Source organism: Hypanus sabinus, chromosome 9, assembly GCF_030144855.1.
Source record: "Hypanus sabinus isolate sHypSab1 chromosome 9, sHypSab1.hap1, whole genome shotgun sequence".
Taxonomy (NCBI): Eukaryota; Metazoa; Chordata; class Chondrichthyes; order Myliobatiformes; family Dasyatidae; genus Hypanus; species Hypanus sabinus.
This window is the reverse complement of record NC_082714.1, coordinates 47826411-47845362: the sequence shown is the minus strand read 5'-3', so window position 1 is coordinate 47845362 and position 18952 is coordinate 47826411. Positions and strand designations below refer to the sequence as shown.

Below are 18952 nucleotides of genomic sequence, written 5' to 3'. Positions count from 1 at the left end.
TCGTTCCCCAGAAAGACATCCACGCCTTCCCCCGGCAACTCCGGCAGGACCCCCAGCTCCACTGGTCCCGACACCAACCCACAATCTAGAAGGACCCTATGCAAGGGTACCACTTTGGTCCATTTTCCTATGCCTCTCAGGGCTACCTCTCCCGTCGGAGGTCCGAACTCTAGCACTTTACGGCTAATCAATGATAGCTCAGCTCCACTGTCTCTCCAGATCCGTACTGGAATTTGTGGGCCTCCCTCCTCCAGGGACACGGTTCCTTCGGAACTAAATGTCTCATGCCCCTCGTGTACTCCATCTACCGGGGGCCCTCTCGCTGATTTTCCGATCAACGTGATACATCCTATAGCAGGGGTCGGCAACGTTTACCACTGAAAGAGCCAATATGGACCCATTTCCCACAGAAAAGAAAACACTGGGAGCCACAAAACCCGTTTGACATTTAAAATGAAATAACACTGCATACAATGGTTTTTTTTGCCTTTTTGCTATGTATAAACAAACTATAATGTGTTGCATTTATGAAATTGATGAACTCCTGCAGAGAAAACGAAATTACATTTCTGCATGCAACAAAAACATTTTGAACTCCGAAAAAAAGACGTTGGGTTGAAGGTTACTCCATAGTTAGCCTACCTTGGATCGAAGAATTAAAAGAAAGCGTGCACTGGCAGGTGTCAGGCATTGGCAGTGGTGATGTATATTAATAGCGATAAAAAACACGTTGTAGCGGTGCGCTACACGCAGCGCTAAAATAAAGACACTGCAGTCAAAGGTAGCTTTATTCGAACTAAACAGCCTTGCTTTAAAGCCTCCCTCAACCCGTCCCCTTGGGCGCGGATGCTCCAAAAGACACGTACTCACAAACCCCCGTAGGCTATCTCCCTTAGCCGGAACGGTGGCTAATTGTGAGCCGGTTCGGATGTGCCAGGAAATGGGGTCTCCACAACGTTTTTAGATTGTACAAGATCACCATAATCTTCAAATTTCGAATTACATTTCAAAAACTAACAAACCACGGGGAGCCGCATCACAGAGATGAAAGAGCCACATGCGGCTCCGGCGCCATGGGTTGCCGACCTCTGTCCTATAGGGATAGCTGCTTTCCCTTTTTCTGGCTCCTTCCTCGGAGCGGGGCACTTAGATGCAATATGTCCCACCTTTTCCCAATTAAAACAGGTCAAACCAGGAAATCTCCAGGTTTCTGGCCTGGTATCCTCACCTTTCCGGCTAGCTCCCGGCTGAGTTTCTACCGTAGCCGGCGGGCTTTCCCTACCGTTCCCACGGTCTCTCGGGTAACTTTTTGTTGAGGAAAACTTTGTCTTGTGAATTAGGGCATATTCATCTGCGAACCTAGCAAATTCTGCGACGGACCTAGTCGGCCTCTTATTCAAATACATCCGGATCTCCTCCTGAACACAACTTTTAAATTCCTCAATCAAAAGTAACTCCCTGAGATGCCCATAATCCTCGTCCACCCTTTCCGCGATGCACCAACGGTCCAAGAGTACCACCTTCTCATGGGCTAGCTCGGTATACATTTGATTCCACCCTTTCCTTAAATTTCTAAACTTTTGTCTATAGGCCTCAGGTACCAATTCGTAAGCCCGGAGAATGGCCTCCTTTACTTCAGCATAATTCTCCGCGTCTCCCTCCTCCAGGGCAACGCCGCATATGCTCGTTGGGCCTTCCCCTTTAACACACTTTGTAACAACACCACCCACTGCACTTTTGGCCACTTCTGATTTAATGCCACCTTTTCAAAAAGCAAGAAATAACTATCAACATCTGTCTCCTCGAACGGGGGTACCAATCTCAACTCCCTACTAACATTAAAACGCTCCGCTCGGTCTAACCCTTGATCTCTTCGCTCGTTCCTTACCTTCTCCATCTCCCAGTCATGTTTCCTCTGTTTCTCTTTCTCGACAGCTTCTAGCTGCTTTAGGTGAATTTCATGCTGTCTTTGCCTCTCAGCTTGGTCCCGTGCCGCCTCTAGCTCTTTTAACTTAATTTCATGTTCCAACCTTAATTTCTCCACCTCTAACTGAACCGTCCCACTTGATGGTACCTTTTCAGGGATATCTTCCAATACCTCATCTTCAAACACATTCTTCCCAATGTAATACTGAGTTATGGCCCTTCGCACCTCCCGCTTTTTCATGGACGACCTCACTTCTGCGAGGTTCAACCCCTTTGCTAAATTTAACAAGTCTGATTTGGTGGCCGCCTCTAGCGCCCCCACCATCGGGTTTTTCATAAATTCACCCACGTCCATCTTTGCTGGTTTCCCGTCTGGCTACCCGCGTAACCAGATTCAAGTTTTGGACTTACAAGCCCGATTCACTGGCCTCCCAATTTGGTGTCAAATCCTGAGACGAGAAACCCCAAGTTGTTACGTATCCCGTAACTGGATAAATTACCAGCAAAGATAGAGAGGTCCATTGGAGTCTGATGGCACTATTTTTGAACGTTTTTATTCATAAAGGGGGGCACAAAAGTAAGGTTTATACAAACATTCAGAACAGATACATCGGCAAAGCTCAATCTAAAGCACGGGTTTAGCAATAATCATCATTAAGAAATAATCTCGACTGTTGTCTAGGGGATAATATATTGTCTGTTGGAAATATAAAAGTCACTCAGAAGTCTGCAGGCTTCAGTCTTTTTGGGGAATTGCTGGGTTTCACGTGTTTTAGAGAGATTGAGGAGAAACGGAAAAACTTGCCCGGGTCTTTGATGAAGCACCTCCGTTGAATCAGGGGAGCGTTGTTTCCCTGTTATTAGTTCGAAGTCCTTCTCGGTATCATCAGCCACCCGCTCCCCAGGCAAAGGAGTTACGGAACGCATGTGGCTTTTGAATGGCTTCCAGCTATCACGGGAGCGCTGAGCGATCGAGTCCTTCTGGTGTGTCGCTGGGGTACCGCCTTCTGCAGTCCCCTTTTATCTTGACTTGCAGAGTTGTAGGTGTCCATCAAAGTAGGGTGATGCAATCCCCACCCCCACATTGCCCGAGGGTGTCCATATCCGTGGTAGCTGTCATGTAGCAGGGTCATGCCCTCAGCACAGGTGTCTCTAAGAGCCATGGCCAAAACCGTTACATTGTCTCTCATTTTCCTGGGTCCAAGACCCGAATTAATAGTGCTCTTGCGATTCTCCGGAAGGAGGGGCTGCTCCCGCCCCTTCGGCCCCTCAGAGCTGTGGTACATTCATAACATTAGGAAGATGCCATGAGAAGCAGAATAGATCATGGGAATGAATGTAATAATCCAGCAATCACCAAGGGGGTGGCTTTTCAGAAAGCCGAACAGCAAAATATGTCTAGTGACAAAACCTCAATGAGGATGTCAGAGGTAACAGATAGTGGAGGGTGCGTAGAATGCGCTGCCACTGGTGGTGGTTGAGGCAGATACATTAGGGACATTCTATATAGACTCTTAGATAGGCACATGGATATAACCATATAACAATTACAGCACAGAAACAGGCCATCTCAGCACTTCTAGTCCGTGCCGAACGCTACTCTCACCTAGTCCCACCTACCTGCACTCAGCCCATAACCTTCCATTCCTTTGCTATCCATATACCTATCCAATTTTATTTAAATGACAAAATCGAAACTGCCTATACCACTTCTACTGGAAGCTTGTCCCACATAGCTACCACTCTCTGAGTAAAGAAATTCCCCCTCGTGATACCCTTAAACTTTTGCCCCCTAACTCTCAACTCATGTCCTCTTGTTTGAATGTCCCCTACTCTCAATGAAAAAAGCCTATCCACGTCAACTCTATCTATCCCACTCATAATTTAAATGCCTCTATCAAGTCCCCCCTCAACCTTCTATGCTCCAAAGAATAAAGACCTAACTTGTTCAACCTTTCTCTGTAACTTAGGTGCTGACACCCAGGTAACATTCTAGTAAATCTCCTCTGTACTCTCTCTATTTTGTTGACATTTTTCCTATAATTTGGTGACCAGAACTGTACACAATACTCCAAATTCGGCCTTACCAATGCCTTCTACAATTTTAACATTACACCCCAACTCCTATACTCAATGCTCTGATTTATAAAGGCCAGCATACCAAAAGTTTTCTTCACCACCCTATCCACATGAGATTCCACCTTCTGGGAACTATGCACCATTATTCCTACATCACTCTGTTCTACTGCATTTCTCAATGCCCTACAATTTACCATGTATATGATGACAGAAAAATGAAGTGCTATGTAGGAGAGAAGGGTTAGGTTGATCTTAGATCAGTTAACAGGTTAGCAGAACATTGTGAGCCAAAGTACCTATGCTGTGCTATAGCGTTCTATGTTCTAAGATGGAAAATGCTCAGGAAGGTCTGAGTACAGAATCTGATGCAACAAAAAGTAGGGAGCGTGGGAGCCCCATCCCTTGTCTTTGTGCAGTTTACAGCATCGGTAGCCATTTTACTTTTCACCAGTATCAGGACAGGACCCTGTATTGCATTTCTCATGAGTACTGAGACTGTGTTTTAGACCCAGCTGATTTTGGACAGTGGAATGATGAATCCCAGAACCCAAGCATGTCGAGAACACTTTCACAGCTTTGCTTGTTTAACTGGGAGTGCTGATGAAAGTCTTCAGCAAACACCCCTGAAATAAGAGAGTGGGATTAAGCAATGTAAACACATGGATGCTGGACTCCTGCCAGCCAATGTAAGCAAGGACAATGTAAAATCTGCCCAGGGAGCCAAAGTCTTTGTGAGTAGTCTTTATATGAGACCAACAACTGCACCTCCTTTCATCCTGCAGAAACAATTATAAATTAGATGAGTCATTCACTTATTTTTGGACCAGCTGATCGCTGATTATTGGTTCAGATATCCAAAGTTTAAAGTTCAAAGTACTTTTTATTATAAAAGTATGTATGCTTTATACAAATATTATGGAATACTTTCTACAACCTTGAGATTTGACTCCTTACAGGCAGCCATGAAACAAAGAACCACAATGGAACCCACTAAAAACAAAAGAAGACCGTCAAACACCTAGTGTGTAGAGAGAGAGGGAAAAAGCAGATTGTGGAAACAATAAAAGCAAGCAGCATTCAGAACTGGAGATCAGAATGCCAGGCATCACTGCAGCCAATCCGGAAGTCCACTAGATGCAGGTAACAGCCTCTGTCCAGCACAGAGATGAGCAATCCCCACTGAACAATGACCCGAACTGGCCTGCACCTCTCTGATCCGACAACCTGACCCAAATGCACCCCGGGCGTTAAAATTGTCCAAACCTGGGGTCATTCCTTGCTCTCAGGCTTGGGGTCCACTACCTTGATTCGGCCAGTGCTCGACCTTTCCAGTTCAGCTTGGCTCCTAAACCTCAGATCTTTCCTTGCCTCACCTCATTTCTGCCAACTGACCTTTGATGCCTTTTTATTATTTTTTTCTCTGTACCTTTTAACACATTTGCGATTCAGTGGACACCTTGCACTAGTGAACATTCTTCTTATGTGCAGAAATTGGGAAGCACTAATAAATATAATGCTGCTGCCTCCTTAAGATTGGTTTAGGAATTCTTGGATCATGGGAAATTGCAAATGAGATAAGATTTGACAGACATCTAGACTGGCATGGATGAGTTGGGCTGAAGGGCATCTTTCATTGCTGTATTACTCCCTGACTCAGAAGCCACAGACCCCTTGCTTAATGGTATTGTTCTATGGCATTCAAAAGACTGGGAACCCCTGATCTAGAAGGTGTCAATTGACTCAAGACTGATTGAAGGTTATTCAAACAAGAAGGCACTGCAGTCACTTTACATCCAAATACTAAATGCCACTTACATGACCACATGGTCTTCAAGGTTGGTGTTGTCTTTCAATGATTCTATTATGGTTATTATTCTATTATGGATTTATTGAGTATTCCCATGAGAAAATGAATCTCAGGGAGTATATGGTGGCATATATGTCCTTTGATAATAAATTTACTTTAAATAGATCCCTCTCACTTAATACATTCTTGACAGTCTGTGATGGAACCCAGTTAATAAATTTCCTTTGAATTTTACACCGGTGGTCACTGAAAGGCAATGAGCAGCTGAATCTGTGTGTTGAGAGTAATGTTACCACTCTACCTGATAACTAGCTACAGCTTGGAAAGAACTTTGCTTGGAATTGAACTGCACCCTTAAAGAACGAGCAACTCCTTCTTTTGAAGCAAGAAGCAAGATACAGAGAATCAGACAGCATTTATGGTGAGAAACGTGCAGGTCCTTCATGGGTCATGAGTTCCTCCAGCATCTTGTCTGTTGCTTAAGATTCCAGCATCTGCGGTCTCTTGTGTCTCCAATGAATAATTTCTTTTGAATTTTGGAACGGGGCATTTAGGGTCATAGAATTACCGAGTATATAGCATAGAACCAGACCCTTCAACCCACTGTCCAGGCCAACCACAGCATCCTCCTGACTAGTCCCAGTTGCTAGCATTCGGCCCATCATGCCCCCTCCATGTACCTATTCCAATGCCTCTTAAATGTTGCAATTGTACCTTCTTCAACCACTTCATCTGGAAGCTCATTCTAGGTACTCACTATTCTCTGTGTGAATAAGTTGCCTCTTAGGTTTCTTTTTAATCTCATCCCTGTAGTCTTGCACCAATTTGGACTCCCCAGCCTGGGGAAAAGACTATGATTGTCCACCTTATCCATGTCCCTCATGATTTTCTATACTTCTATGAGTTTACCTCTGATTCTGCTGTGTTCTGAGGAATAAAGATCCTGCGTGGTGAACGTCTCCCAATTCCTCATGTCCTCTGGTCCAGGGAGCATCCTTGCAGATCTCTTCTGCCCCTTCTCCAGCTTTCCTAGGGTGACCAAAACTGTCAGCAATACTCCAAACACGGCCTTATCAACGACTTACATAACCAAACATAATATTTCTAGTCCTAAACTCAGTGTTCTGACTAATGAAGTTTACCATGCTAAATGCCTTCTCCACCATCTTATCTACCTGCACATCTATTTTCAGTGAATTGTGCACTTGTACACCAGGTCCCTCTGTTCCACAGTACTTGTCAGTATCCTGCCATTCACTGTTTAAGACCTAATCTGGTTTGAGTGTCCAAAGTGTATTACCTCACACTTACCAAAGTTGAAATATATTTGCCATTACTCAGCCTATCTTTAACTGGCCAACACATTTTTTATAATTCATTGTAAGCTGCTTCACCATCAACAAGAGCCCCTAATTTAGTATCATCATCAAACTTGCTAATCATGCCATTTATGTATGCCACAACCTTTTATGATGATGATGATGGCATCTGGCTGCCTTGAAGGACGATGAATTTGCGTCACTGGAGTGATTTCTCCGGGATACAAGCCTGGGTGGGAAGTATGGAGATCCTGGGATGCCCAGTCATCAAGATCCCCCTTTTGGCCTCACGGGTGTAGTCAAAAGGAAAGCAAAGCAACATGTTTGGCACCAGCTTGGCTGCAGATGCTGCCAGAAGGATGTTCTGTGATGTCCACTGCCTGAGTGCCTCTTCTCCTGATTTTTCTCTGGGTTTACTCCCATAGCCTTCGTCTCTCTCCAGGTTACCCACAAGGCAGTAAGGCTATTTACCCACAGCTGGGGATCTGCCTACAACTACTACCAAATCATAGATAAAGCTAAAAGACTTTAATTACAGACAAACCAAACAGGAATAAGTTTGTAAGTATAGATGGGCATTACTATATGAGCATGACATGATCTCAGAATGGCGGTGCAGACTCGAGGGGCCGAATGGTCTACTTCTGCACCTATTGTCTATTGTCTATATGGGTTGATGGGAGTAACATACAGGCGAATAGGATTGAAATAATCAACCATGATTAAATGGTAGAGCAGAGTCAATGGATGTAATAGCCTAATTCTGACCCTTTATTTTATGGCCTTACGATGGGCTGTATGCAAAGCACAGATGCCAGAATAGAGACCATTTAATTCACATCTCATTTGTGCCCTTTAGTGCGTTTGCTCATAGCTTCTTATAATGTCATGTAACAGGTAGTGATTCTCTTGATATGGAAAGTCCAGTTTGAGTTGGTGGGAGGTGCTAGACATGTAGGATCATTACATACACTTACAGAAGAGAATATAGGTCTGGCAGAGAAGCCCTGTATGATTTTGGCAGCATCAAAACTTCACCTTGGCATAGTCACTTGCATGAAACACTTCAAATAAATGTTGTGTGCTGAACATTTAATGAAATGAGTCTTAATCATTTCAATTTCCCCAATTTCCCAGTTTAACTGTTGTCACTAAAGAGGCAAATGCAGTGATCAATATCCCAAAATCTCTCAGAATCAGAATCAGGTTTATTATCACCAGCTTGTGATGCGAAATTTGTTAACTTAGCAGCAGCAGGTTAATGCAAAACATAATCTAGCAGAGAGAGAAAAAAATAATAATAATAAATAAAATAAAACATAATAATAAATAAACAAGTAAATCAATTACATATATTGAATAGATTTTTTTTTAAATGTGCAAAAACAGATATACTGTACTTTTTTTAAAAAAAGTGAGGTAGTGTCCAAAGCTTCAATGTCTATTTAGGATTCGGATGGCAGAGGGGAAGAAGCTGTTCCTGAATCGCTGAGTGTGTGCCTTCAAGCTTCTGTATCTCCTACCTGATGGTAACAGTGAGAAAAGGGCATGCTCTGGGTGCTGGAGGTCCTTAATAATGGATGCTGCCTTTCTCAGACACCGGTCCCTAAAGAGGCCCTGGGTACTTTGTAGGCTTGTGCCCATGATGAAGCTGACTAGATTTACAGCTCTCTGCAGCTTCTTTTGGTCATATGCAGTAGCCTGTCTATACCAGACAGTGATGCAGCCTGCCAGAATGCTCTCCACGGTACAACTATAGAAATTTTTCAGTGTATTTGTTGACATGTCAAATCTCTTCAAGTTCCTAATGAAGTGTAGCAGCTGTCTTGCCTTCTTTATGACTACATCAATATGTTGAGACCAGGTTAGATCCTCAGTGATCTTGACACGCAGGAACTTGAAGCTGCTCACTCTCTCCACTTCTGATCCCTCTATAAGGATTGCTATGTGTTCCTTCGTCTTACCCTTCCTGAAAATCACAATCAGCTCTTTCATCTTACTGACGTTGAATGCCAGGTTGTTGCTGCGGCACCATTCCACCAGTTGGCATATCTCACTCCTGTATGCCCTCTCGTCACAAGCTGAGATTCTACCAACAATGGTTGTATCGTCAGCAAATTTGTAGATGGTATCTGAGCTACGCCTAGACACAGTCATGTGTATAGGGAGAGTAGAGCAGTGGGCTAAGCACACACCTCTGAGTAGTGCCAATGTTGTTCGTCAGCAGGGGGGATATGTTATCACCAATCCGCACAGACTGTAGTCTTCCCATTAGGAAGTCAAGGATCCAATTGCAGTGGGAGGTACAGAGGCCTAGGCTCTGCAACTTCTTAATGAAGAATGTGACAATGGTTGTATTAAATGCTGAGCTATAGTCAATGAGCAGCCTCCTGACATAGGTTTTTGTGTTGTCTAGGTGGTCTAAGACCGCATGGAGAGCCATTGAGATTGTGTCTGTCATTGGTCACAACTTGTACTCCCTTTGAGCATAGTTTAGTACTGGATGACTGATAACAAAATATCTCTTCAAAGGTACATTTAATGTCAGAGAAATGTATACAATATACATCCTGAAATGCTTTTTCCTCACAAAACATCCATGAAAGCAGAGGAGTGCCCTCAATGAGTGAATGACAGTTAAATGTTAGAACCCCAAAGTACCCCCCGCCAGCTTCCCACTGTCCCACGTGTAAGCGGCAGCAAGCAATGATCCCCCTCCCCACCAGCAAAAAAAAAATCATCGGCACTCACCACCAAGCACTTAAGTGTGAGCAAAGCAACAGCAAAGACACAGATTTGCAGTACCCCAATGACTACTAGTTCACCCAGTATTTGATATACCACAGGCTCCCTCTCTCCCTAATAAGGGAAAAAGAGGTGTCTGTGTTTCACAGCGAGGGGGGGGGACATAACAAACAACTCACTGGTTTATGAATTTACAAGTTTGTTGTGTTTCTTTTTCTGAGCTCTGTGCCCAAAGATATTAGGTCTCTGTTATTAGCCTTAGATATTAGCCTTAGATCTTCATCTCCCACAACACGCTGATCTCCTGCCCAGACACTGACCTCCAATCTACCGCTCCCTACCCTCCCCCCGTCTCCAGAGCCACAAGATCTTGGTCTTCTGAAGGTGAGTGAAGTCTTAGGCCGAGCCCTTGGCTTGCTGAATAACAGCCATTAGTGAAACCCCGAAAGCGGGTCTCATTCTGGCAAAGAACCGTAGTCAGCGTGTAACTCCAGGTCAGGGTCTTCAAAAGAACCATGAAAGGGAAAAATAGAGATAGGAAAGATTGAAATAGAGCTGTTTCTGAAGATGCAAACAAAGGAGTTGCTGTGAGGCACCATTAATCCTCCCCAAGGTTTTATGTTTTACATGTCTGTTATATATTGTGCTTTCAGTCATTTTCATATGAAAGGCCAAGTGATTTATTTCACCTGTAGACCAATGGAAAATGAAGCACATCTGCTAATGGGGTGATATTTACATGGCAATTTCCTGAGTCCATGCATTTGTATTCCCATACAGTAGCTTGGCAGACAATCAATTGGACTTGCTAAAAATGGTTCTCTCTGAAGGGGGTAGCAGAGAGCAACTAGAATGCAGAGCTTTGCTAAACCAATTGGCTCTCAAAAGTTTGTTTTTGTGACATTTTACAGCTAACAAGAACAGCACCAATTTGTGTTCGTGTAACACTTCTGATGTCATAAATGACACAAGGCACAGCCGGGTTTTCACAGAAATTCAGGAGGAGATATTGCAGATGGTGTGTGTATGAACATTGTTTCATGCTCCTTTACATGCTGAAAGGATCAGGTAGCAGAGATATATTTCTAAGAAGCAGCTGCACGAGCACTTGCACTGCAAGTGTGCAGTAGATTATGGACCAAGTGCTGATAACTCTACCTGTTCAATTTCCAAGGAACCATTGAGTTTCAGCTATTGTGTTCTGAAGTTTTATATTGCTTTCCTTGAATCTTCATGAAACCTTCATGGATACAAAACATAGAAAATGGTTTTTATAAATTGAAAGCGATTGGATGATTTCCTTAAGATTGCAAAGGACTCGGTATTATCTGCTGTGCCTGCTTATCGGCATAAGCAGGTTTTCCTAAACTATGCAAAACTTCAGTCCGACTTGATGACTTGACCAGGTCACAGCCAATACTGGAACTATCGCAGTTCATCAAAAACTGGTTATTGCAGGAGTTTCCGATCTTTTTTATCCTATGGACCAATACCATTAAGCTGTGGACTCCAGGTTGGGAATCCCTGGCCTATGGTTATGGCTTGTGGCAGGGCCTAAATGAATAACAGAAGTTTGCAGGATCATCAAAGTCTTGAAGGGTCAAACTGTCTGGATTAAATGATTTAAAACAACTTTTAATTTCACATCTCATTCATACACAAACCAATTCTTCCATTATTATTATGGATAAATTATTATTATTGATATTATTATTGTCCCCCAATTTAGGCCAGAGAGTAGTGGTGGATCACTGTTTGTCAGGTTGGAGGCCGGTGACTAGTGGTGTGCCTCAGGGATCTGTACTGGGTCCAATGTTGTTTGTCATATACATTAATGATCTGGATGATGGGGTGGTAAATTGGATTAGTAAGTATGCAGATGATACTGAGGTAGGTGGCATTGTGGATAATGAAGTAGGTTTTCAAAGCTTGCAGAGAGAATTAGGCCAGTTAGGGCTGAACAATGGCAGATGGAGTTTAATGCTGATAAGTGTGAGGTGCTACATTTTGGTAGGAATAATCCAAATAGGACATACATGGTAAATGGTAGGGCATTGAAGAATGCAGTAGAACAGAGTGATCTAGGAATAATGGTGCATAGTTCCCTGAAGGTGGAATCTCATGTGGCTAGGGTGGTGAAGAAAGCTTTTGGTATGCTGGCCTTTATAAATCAGAGCATTGAGTATAGGAGTTGGGATGTAATGTTAAAATTGTACAAGGCATTGGTAAGGCCAAATTTGGAGTATTGTGTACAGTTCTGGTCACCAAATTATAGGAAAGATGTCAACAAAATAGAGAGAGTACAGAGGAGATTTACTAGGATGTTACCTGGGTTTCAGCACCTAAGTTACAGAGAAAGGTTGAACAAGTTAGGTCTTTATTCTTTGGAGCATAGAAGGTTGAGGGGGGACTTGATAGAGGTATTTAAACTTATGAGAGAGGTAGATAGAGTTGATGTAGATAGGCTTTTTCCATTGAGAGTAGGGGAGATTCAAACAAGAGGACATGAGTTGAGAGTTAAGGGGCAAAAGTTTAAGGGTAACACAAGGGGGAATTTCTTTACTCAGAAAGTGGTAGCTGTGTGGAACGAGCTTCCAGTAGAAGTGGTAGAAGCAGGTTCGGTATTGTCATTTAAAGTAAAATTGGGTAGGTATATGGAGGGGAAAGGAATGGAGGGTTATGGGCTGAGTGCAGGTAGGTGGGACTAGGTGAGAGTAAGCATTCGGCACGGATTAGAAGGGCTGAGACTGTTTCCATGCTGTAATTGTTATATGGTTATATAAATCCACTTTGTTGAAGAGGCTTTGAACTTCCAGTCATGTAGAACCTCCACCTCCTTGGAAAAATAAATAAGGGAAGGGATTTAAAGTCATCCAGAAGTTATTCTTACACAGCTATGCTTGAGGGAAGTGGTAAGAAGCGGAAGAGGATTTGTGTTTCCTCGTCCCCTCTTTCCACTTTCTTGCTCTGACTGCACACCTTTTTTTCTCCAGTTCTGATGAAGCGTCTCGGCCCGAAACATCAGCTGAACTCTTCTCCATTGATGCTGCCTGGCCTTCTGAGTTCCTCCAGCAGTTTCTGTGTGTTAGTTGGCGAATAAGAGCAAGATTGCTTAAAAATCATTTTTATTCCAAGGAAATATCTGAAGATTTGTTTCTTTAGATCAGATTTGTTTTTTCAGAATCAGCATCAGATTTATTATCACCGACATGTGGCTTGAAATCTTGTTCCACAGCAGCAATACAGTGCAAAGACAAAATTAAATTGCAAAAAAAGTAAATAATGCTAAGAAAGGAATAATGAGGTAATGTTCATGGCTTCACAGACAATAATTATCATCATTGAAATATGACATACTTTCATATCATCCTATCTAAAAGAAATCCCTTTTAAAGACCCAAACTCTAAAAATTGTTTCATTTTTAAACACTTCAAGATAGGAGTGCTTTTAATGGGGCTCTCCTAAATAAAATCCTCAAAAATTCTCTTGTGTATTATGTTGTTTTCATGGAATCTGCAGAATCAGAATTATAAACAGGTTTAATATCACCAGCATATGTCATGATATTTGTTAACTTTATGACAGCAGCATGATGATATACCTGATAAAGAAATATAGAAAAAAAAACTGAGTTACAGCAGTGCACAAAGAAAGAAATCGTGAGGTAGTGTTCATGGGTTCAATGTCCATTTAGAAATTGGATGGCAGAGGAGAAGAAGCTGTACATCCTTCCCGACAGTAACAGTGAGAGTTGGCACGTCCTGGGTGAAAGGGGCCCTTAACAATGGACACCACCTTCCTAAGGCACTGCTGCTTGAAGATGTCTTAGATACTATGGAGGCTAGTATCCATGACATTTGACCAGTGCCTAGCCACACAGTCATGGGTGTAGAGAGATTAGAGCAGTGGGCTAAACACACATCCCTGAGGTGCAGCAGTGTTAATTGTTGGCGAGGTGGAAATATAATTTCCTATCTGCACATAGGTACAAAACAGACAAAATGTCTGGATAATTTCCCCAAGACTCTGAAGAACTCCTTCATTATGTACCCTGCCAGTTTACTGTAACCTGTTCAACAAGTGAAAGTGAAAATTGTAACTTCGATTCATGTAACTGTTGCATTTCCCAATTTATTACAGTAGCATTTACCTTTGCAGTTTTTTCTTGTAGTGGCAAATTAGAGGTTTTACAGCTTGGATGAAATAAGCAGTTATTTATTTATTTATTGAGGCACAGCACAGAATAGGCCCTTTGAGCCATGCTACCCAGCAACCCTAGCCGACCAACTAATTTACCAACTGGTACGTCTTTGGATTGTCGGAGGATACCAGAGCACCCGGAGGAAGTTTATGACATTAGCAATGTTAGGAATGAGCACCACCTGCCAGTGAGTCATCTTTTATTACAGCTGCATTTAAATGTAATCAAAAAACCCAGTTGCGGGCAAAATCACTTTTTTATAAGAGAGTATCATTAGAGAGGGTGAGCGCAGGTGCAACGTAAGTCCAAGCACCTTAAAAGAAAATACAAATCAAACAATGTGTTGGTCACAAAATAGCGAAAGGAAAATAGATAAATACTACAATTGGGGAAAGGGTAAATGTATGAGGAGTATCTGATGGCTCTGGGCTCATACTCACTGCAGTTTAGAAGAATGAGGGGGGATCTCATTGAAACCTATTGAATATTGAAAGGCCTAGATAGAGTGAATGTTTCCCATAGTGGGGGAAATCTATGACCAAAGGGCACAGTCTCAGAATAGAAGGACATCTTTTTAGAACAGAGGTAGGGAGAATTTTTTTTACCCAGAAGGTGGTGAATCTGTGGAATTCATTATCACAGACAACTGTGGAGGCCATGTCATTGGGTATATTTAGAGAGGAGGTGGATAGGTTCTTGATTAGTAAGGATTTCAAAGGTTACGGCGAGAAGACAGGCGAATGGGGTTGAGAGGGATAATGGGGTTGATGGAACGGTACAGCAGACTTGACGGGCCGAACGGCTTAATTCTGCTCCTAGTGTTTTATGGTCTTATTTGGTATGTAAAATTTTACGTAGACTCCGTTCTATTCTTTTCACTAAGAGTAGCTACCTTCACAGCATATTATTAACTTCAGTGATCAACATGTGACTGGGTGGCAATGTGGCACAGCTGTGCCCTCACTCTGCTAGAGACCCCGGTTCAATCCCAGTCTCAGGTGGTGTCTGTGTGGCCTGTTTTGACCACTTGCTTTCTTCTCCAGGTATTTTGGATTCCTTCTACATCCCTAAGACTTGGGTGTTTGCAGATTAACTGACCACTGTAAATTATCCCTAGCTGTAAGAGAGTGTTAGAATCTCGGGCAACTGAATCGGTATGTGAGGAAAATATAATGGGATTAGCGGAGGTGGGTATTTGATAGACAGTGCAGGTTCAGTAGCCTGAGTGCCTGTTTCCATGATTTATAACAGCATGACACAATAACATTATTATGCCTTTAGAAATGTACTAAGTATTTAAAATCCTATCAACATTAAAAATAATATTTGGGTTAAGCTGATCAGCTTCATAATTGTTCTATATGCCCATCAGTTTGTCTACCTCTAAAGATCTTCATGTTCATGTTCATACTAAACTGTTTAGATAAATGTGAACAGGGTAGAAAACAGGGTTTTAGAATAGTGAAATCTGAGAACAGTGAAATTCTGCATCAGAAATAATTATGGCACCAAACTTTAATTCTATTTTGTGCAGTTATAATTGAGGATGATTTTCTGCCTCTTTGCCAGATTCTTATTAAGTCCTACATCTAATTACGTATCTGCCTCTTCAACTCCTAAAACAACATCACACCTGCCCCAGCATGATCTATTAAAAGCAAGAGGATTTTCCTTAATGGTTTTTTGTTTGCCCCTTGCTTTGTTGTCTAATTCAGCTGTGCTGTTATAATTTAACTGGCAGATGCTCTACTTTCACCTGCTTGCAGACTTAGATAATCTTCCTAAAAGCTCACAAAATGACACTCAATAAGCTTTCTTTTATTTGAGTTAAAACCAGGAAGGCATCTGACTCAAGGAAGCGCTGAGTGCCCTCGAAGGCACCTGACTCTATATTTTATACCATACCTATTACTAAAATTAGTTGAATTTCTATACATTTGCTTATTTTGAAAGTTACCATATCTATTACCAAATTTAGATGAATTTCTATATAACATTTGCTTATTTTGAAAGTTACCATATCTATTACCAAATTTAGTTGAATTTCTATATAACATTTGCTTATTTTGAAAGTTACCATACCTATTACTAAAATTGGTTGAATTTCTATATAACATTTGCCTATTTTGAGAGTTACAAAATATTTTATATTTATGTTATAGATAAAATAAGAGAGAGCATGAAATAGGTAATAGATTTTGGTCTGGAAAGTGACCTTGTAGTGTTCCAGTACTGGACATTTATGGAGTGGAATATGATTGTGATTATTTTCAGTAATTTTACAGAGGTATCCCAGTTGCAAATCACTTTTGTCTTGGATTTCACCGAGGTGGCAGTTACCTAGTTCTGAGGAGCTTAAGCTGAAGCAGTGCTACTTACTGGAGGCATCATGTGGCGCTGGGAAGCAAACCCAGCCAGTTCCTTTAATCTGTGTTAATCTATCTGTACTCAGCAAACCCTCTGCCCCACTCCAACCTGCAGCAGCCCACATCCCGCTTTCACGCTTCCAACTCTTCCCTGGGATCTAAGGATAGATCATTGGAATAAGCCCTTTCCCGAGGTACTGGTGTCTAGATCCTTCCTTATACTTAGATATTAATTTCTGGTCCCACCTTCCACTAATGGTCCCAATTTACAGCCACCATTTTATGCCAAGGCTGCTCTTTTCCCCTTGACTCCCTAAACAAAGCCTCTGTTACTGATTTACCATTTTTCACATTATGTGATCAGGTACAACTGAAGTTTGCTGAAGTGAGCCCAAAAATGAAATAGTCATTTGCTGCAGAGCCAATGACTCTTCGGAGTGCTCTTAATTGTGCAAGTGAATTTCCTACGGCCTGTTGTAATAATGTAACATTCTTATGTCACTTGTCCCATCGATGTCATATCCTGAGAAAAAGTTCTTTACCCTTGTCATTATCCTAAAATCTAGAATCTACCAATTCTCACAACAACTCTAATATTCAACATCTTTTTATTCCTGTAGTTGTATATTTTGAACTTGGCAAAACAGAATTTCCAATTTCTGCAAGACTATAAACGTTGCAATGCTTGTTTAAAATTTATTCTTCTGGAGGTGCAGACATTGCCAAAAACATTTCTATTCCCCATTACCTAGGGAGACAACTAAGAGCAAAACATTTTGCAGAATCTGGATGCATTTATACAAGTAGTCACATATAAAAGACAGATTGGATAGGAAACCAGTTTTTCTTCCCCGAAGGATACTTACATGCTATGTGGGATTTTATGACAATGTAGTTCTATATTGGTAACCATTACTAAGACCAGTTTCCTGCTTAATTCCAGATTTATTAAGTTTGATTCCTCAGCTGTCATGATAGGATTTGCTTTGAAGTTTATGGATCAATATTCCTGTATTTTGGCTAGTCTGGTAACTTAACCACTTTGTCACAGCGACCGCCAAATCATTTAAATGATCTTGGCCAGATAATGGCTGGGGATATTGTGCAATTTGTTATCGTGCCTACAATAAATACATTTATTATAGTGAGTATAGGCTCCCACAGTCCATCTGCCTCAGTCAGTCATAAATTTATTCGCAGTAATCTAAAGTGTCTAGTCCGTTTCCATTTTGTCAATACCCTTTTGGAAAATTAAATTGTCCCCTCCACCAATGATTATAACAAAGGGTATCTGAGACCCCAGAGTTTGGTGTGTACAGAAACTTAAATTTGACCGCTTTCTTGGGGCATTTTAAGGACTTGCCTGCTTCCTGTAGACAAACATGATCTTAACATCTTTGAAAGTTCTTCTGTTTTCACTCATTGTTGTATAGGGAGGAGATCATTGTTAGTCTTTTCTTCCTGCCAGAGTTTATAAGGCACGCATGATAGTAATTGGTGAGTTGATGCAATGGTAATTCAGCAGTTTTCACTCTTTTTCTTACATCCTCAATAAGATTAGAGACCAGCTTATATTTGAGTGCAGTATTTTAAAATACTATGAGCTCACACATACATAGTTGGAAAACTGTAAGGGAATGGGTGGTGTTTGAGTGAAATCAGCTTTCTACTCATTGTCTACAATACAAGGGAATGTTACACAATTTGTTACCTTGGCTGCAGTGACTGCACTCATTATAGCGAGTATAAGCCCATTCATGTGAACCCAGTGGGATTGCATCCTGGGTATTTACTAATGGGAGAAGAGGAATTGGGATTGCTGAACATATCTACTAGATGAAGACTTGAAGCAGATCAATCATTTGATGGAGTAAAATAGAAACAAAGGCCCACTTGTGGAATGAAAGACTGAATAAGCAAATCAAAACACAATCCTAGAATGTATTATGCCAAAGTTCAAATTTTGAAATGAGTAGTTACCTAGAAAAAGGTTAAAGTAGTTTATTTCTCTATTATTAATGTTCAAGGAAAGAATAGATTGATTGCAGAGAAGGAAGAACTACTTTGACCGTTATCTGTATATCTGTTTTTGAAAAAAACTTAGCTCTTACAATTCAGTGTAAATCTCATCACAATCCAAGATTCGAAAATCTTCTTTTGTTCAGGAGCGCATTTGTAAAGACTTAGAAGTTCAGTTACCTACTTTTATTTTTCAGGTAGGGAAATAACCTTGAGGCATTCTGGTTTATATTATCTTAATGGCACTGTGGACTAGAATTTACTCAGGAGAGCCTTCTAATGAACTATTGAATAGATAGTTTGATTAAATCATTTCTACCTGTTCAGAATTGAGCAGAATACAGTTTATTCTTTATAGTTTGTTAGAGTGCGCCTTTCAAGAAAAAAATCTCTTAAAAATTTTAGTTGCTGAAAGCAAAGTGAAATTTGGTTATAAAAAGATTTTAATTATCAGAACATTTGAACTCAGTAGTTTTTATGAAGAAAAGA

General features: G+C 41.4%; 1 long non-coding RNA gene across 2 annotated transcripts in view; it reads left to right on the top strand.

The window, feature by feature from the left end:
- LOC132399364 (uncharacterized) overlaps nucleotides 1-18952 on the top strand; it is a 107919-nt gene that overhangs the window by 77354 nt on the left and 11613 nt on the right. For both annotated transcript variants that reach the window (XR_009513978.1, XR_009513977.1), the window contains exon 3: nucleotides 4962-5145. This is a non-coding gene — a long non-coding RNA (uncharacterized LOC132399364). The remainder of the gene's footprint in view (nucleotides 1-4961; nucleotides 5146-18952) is intronic.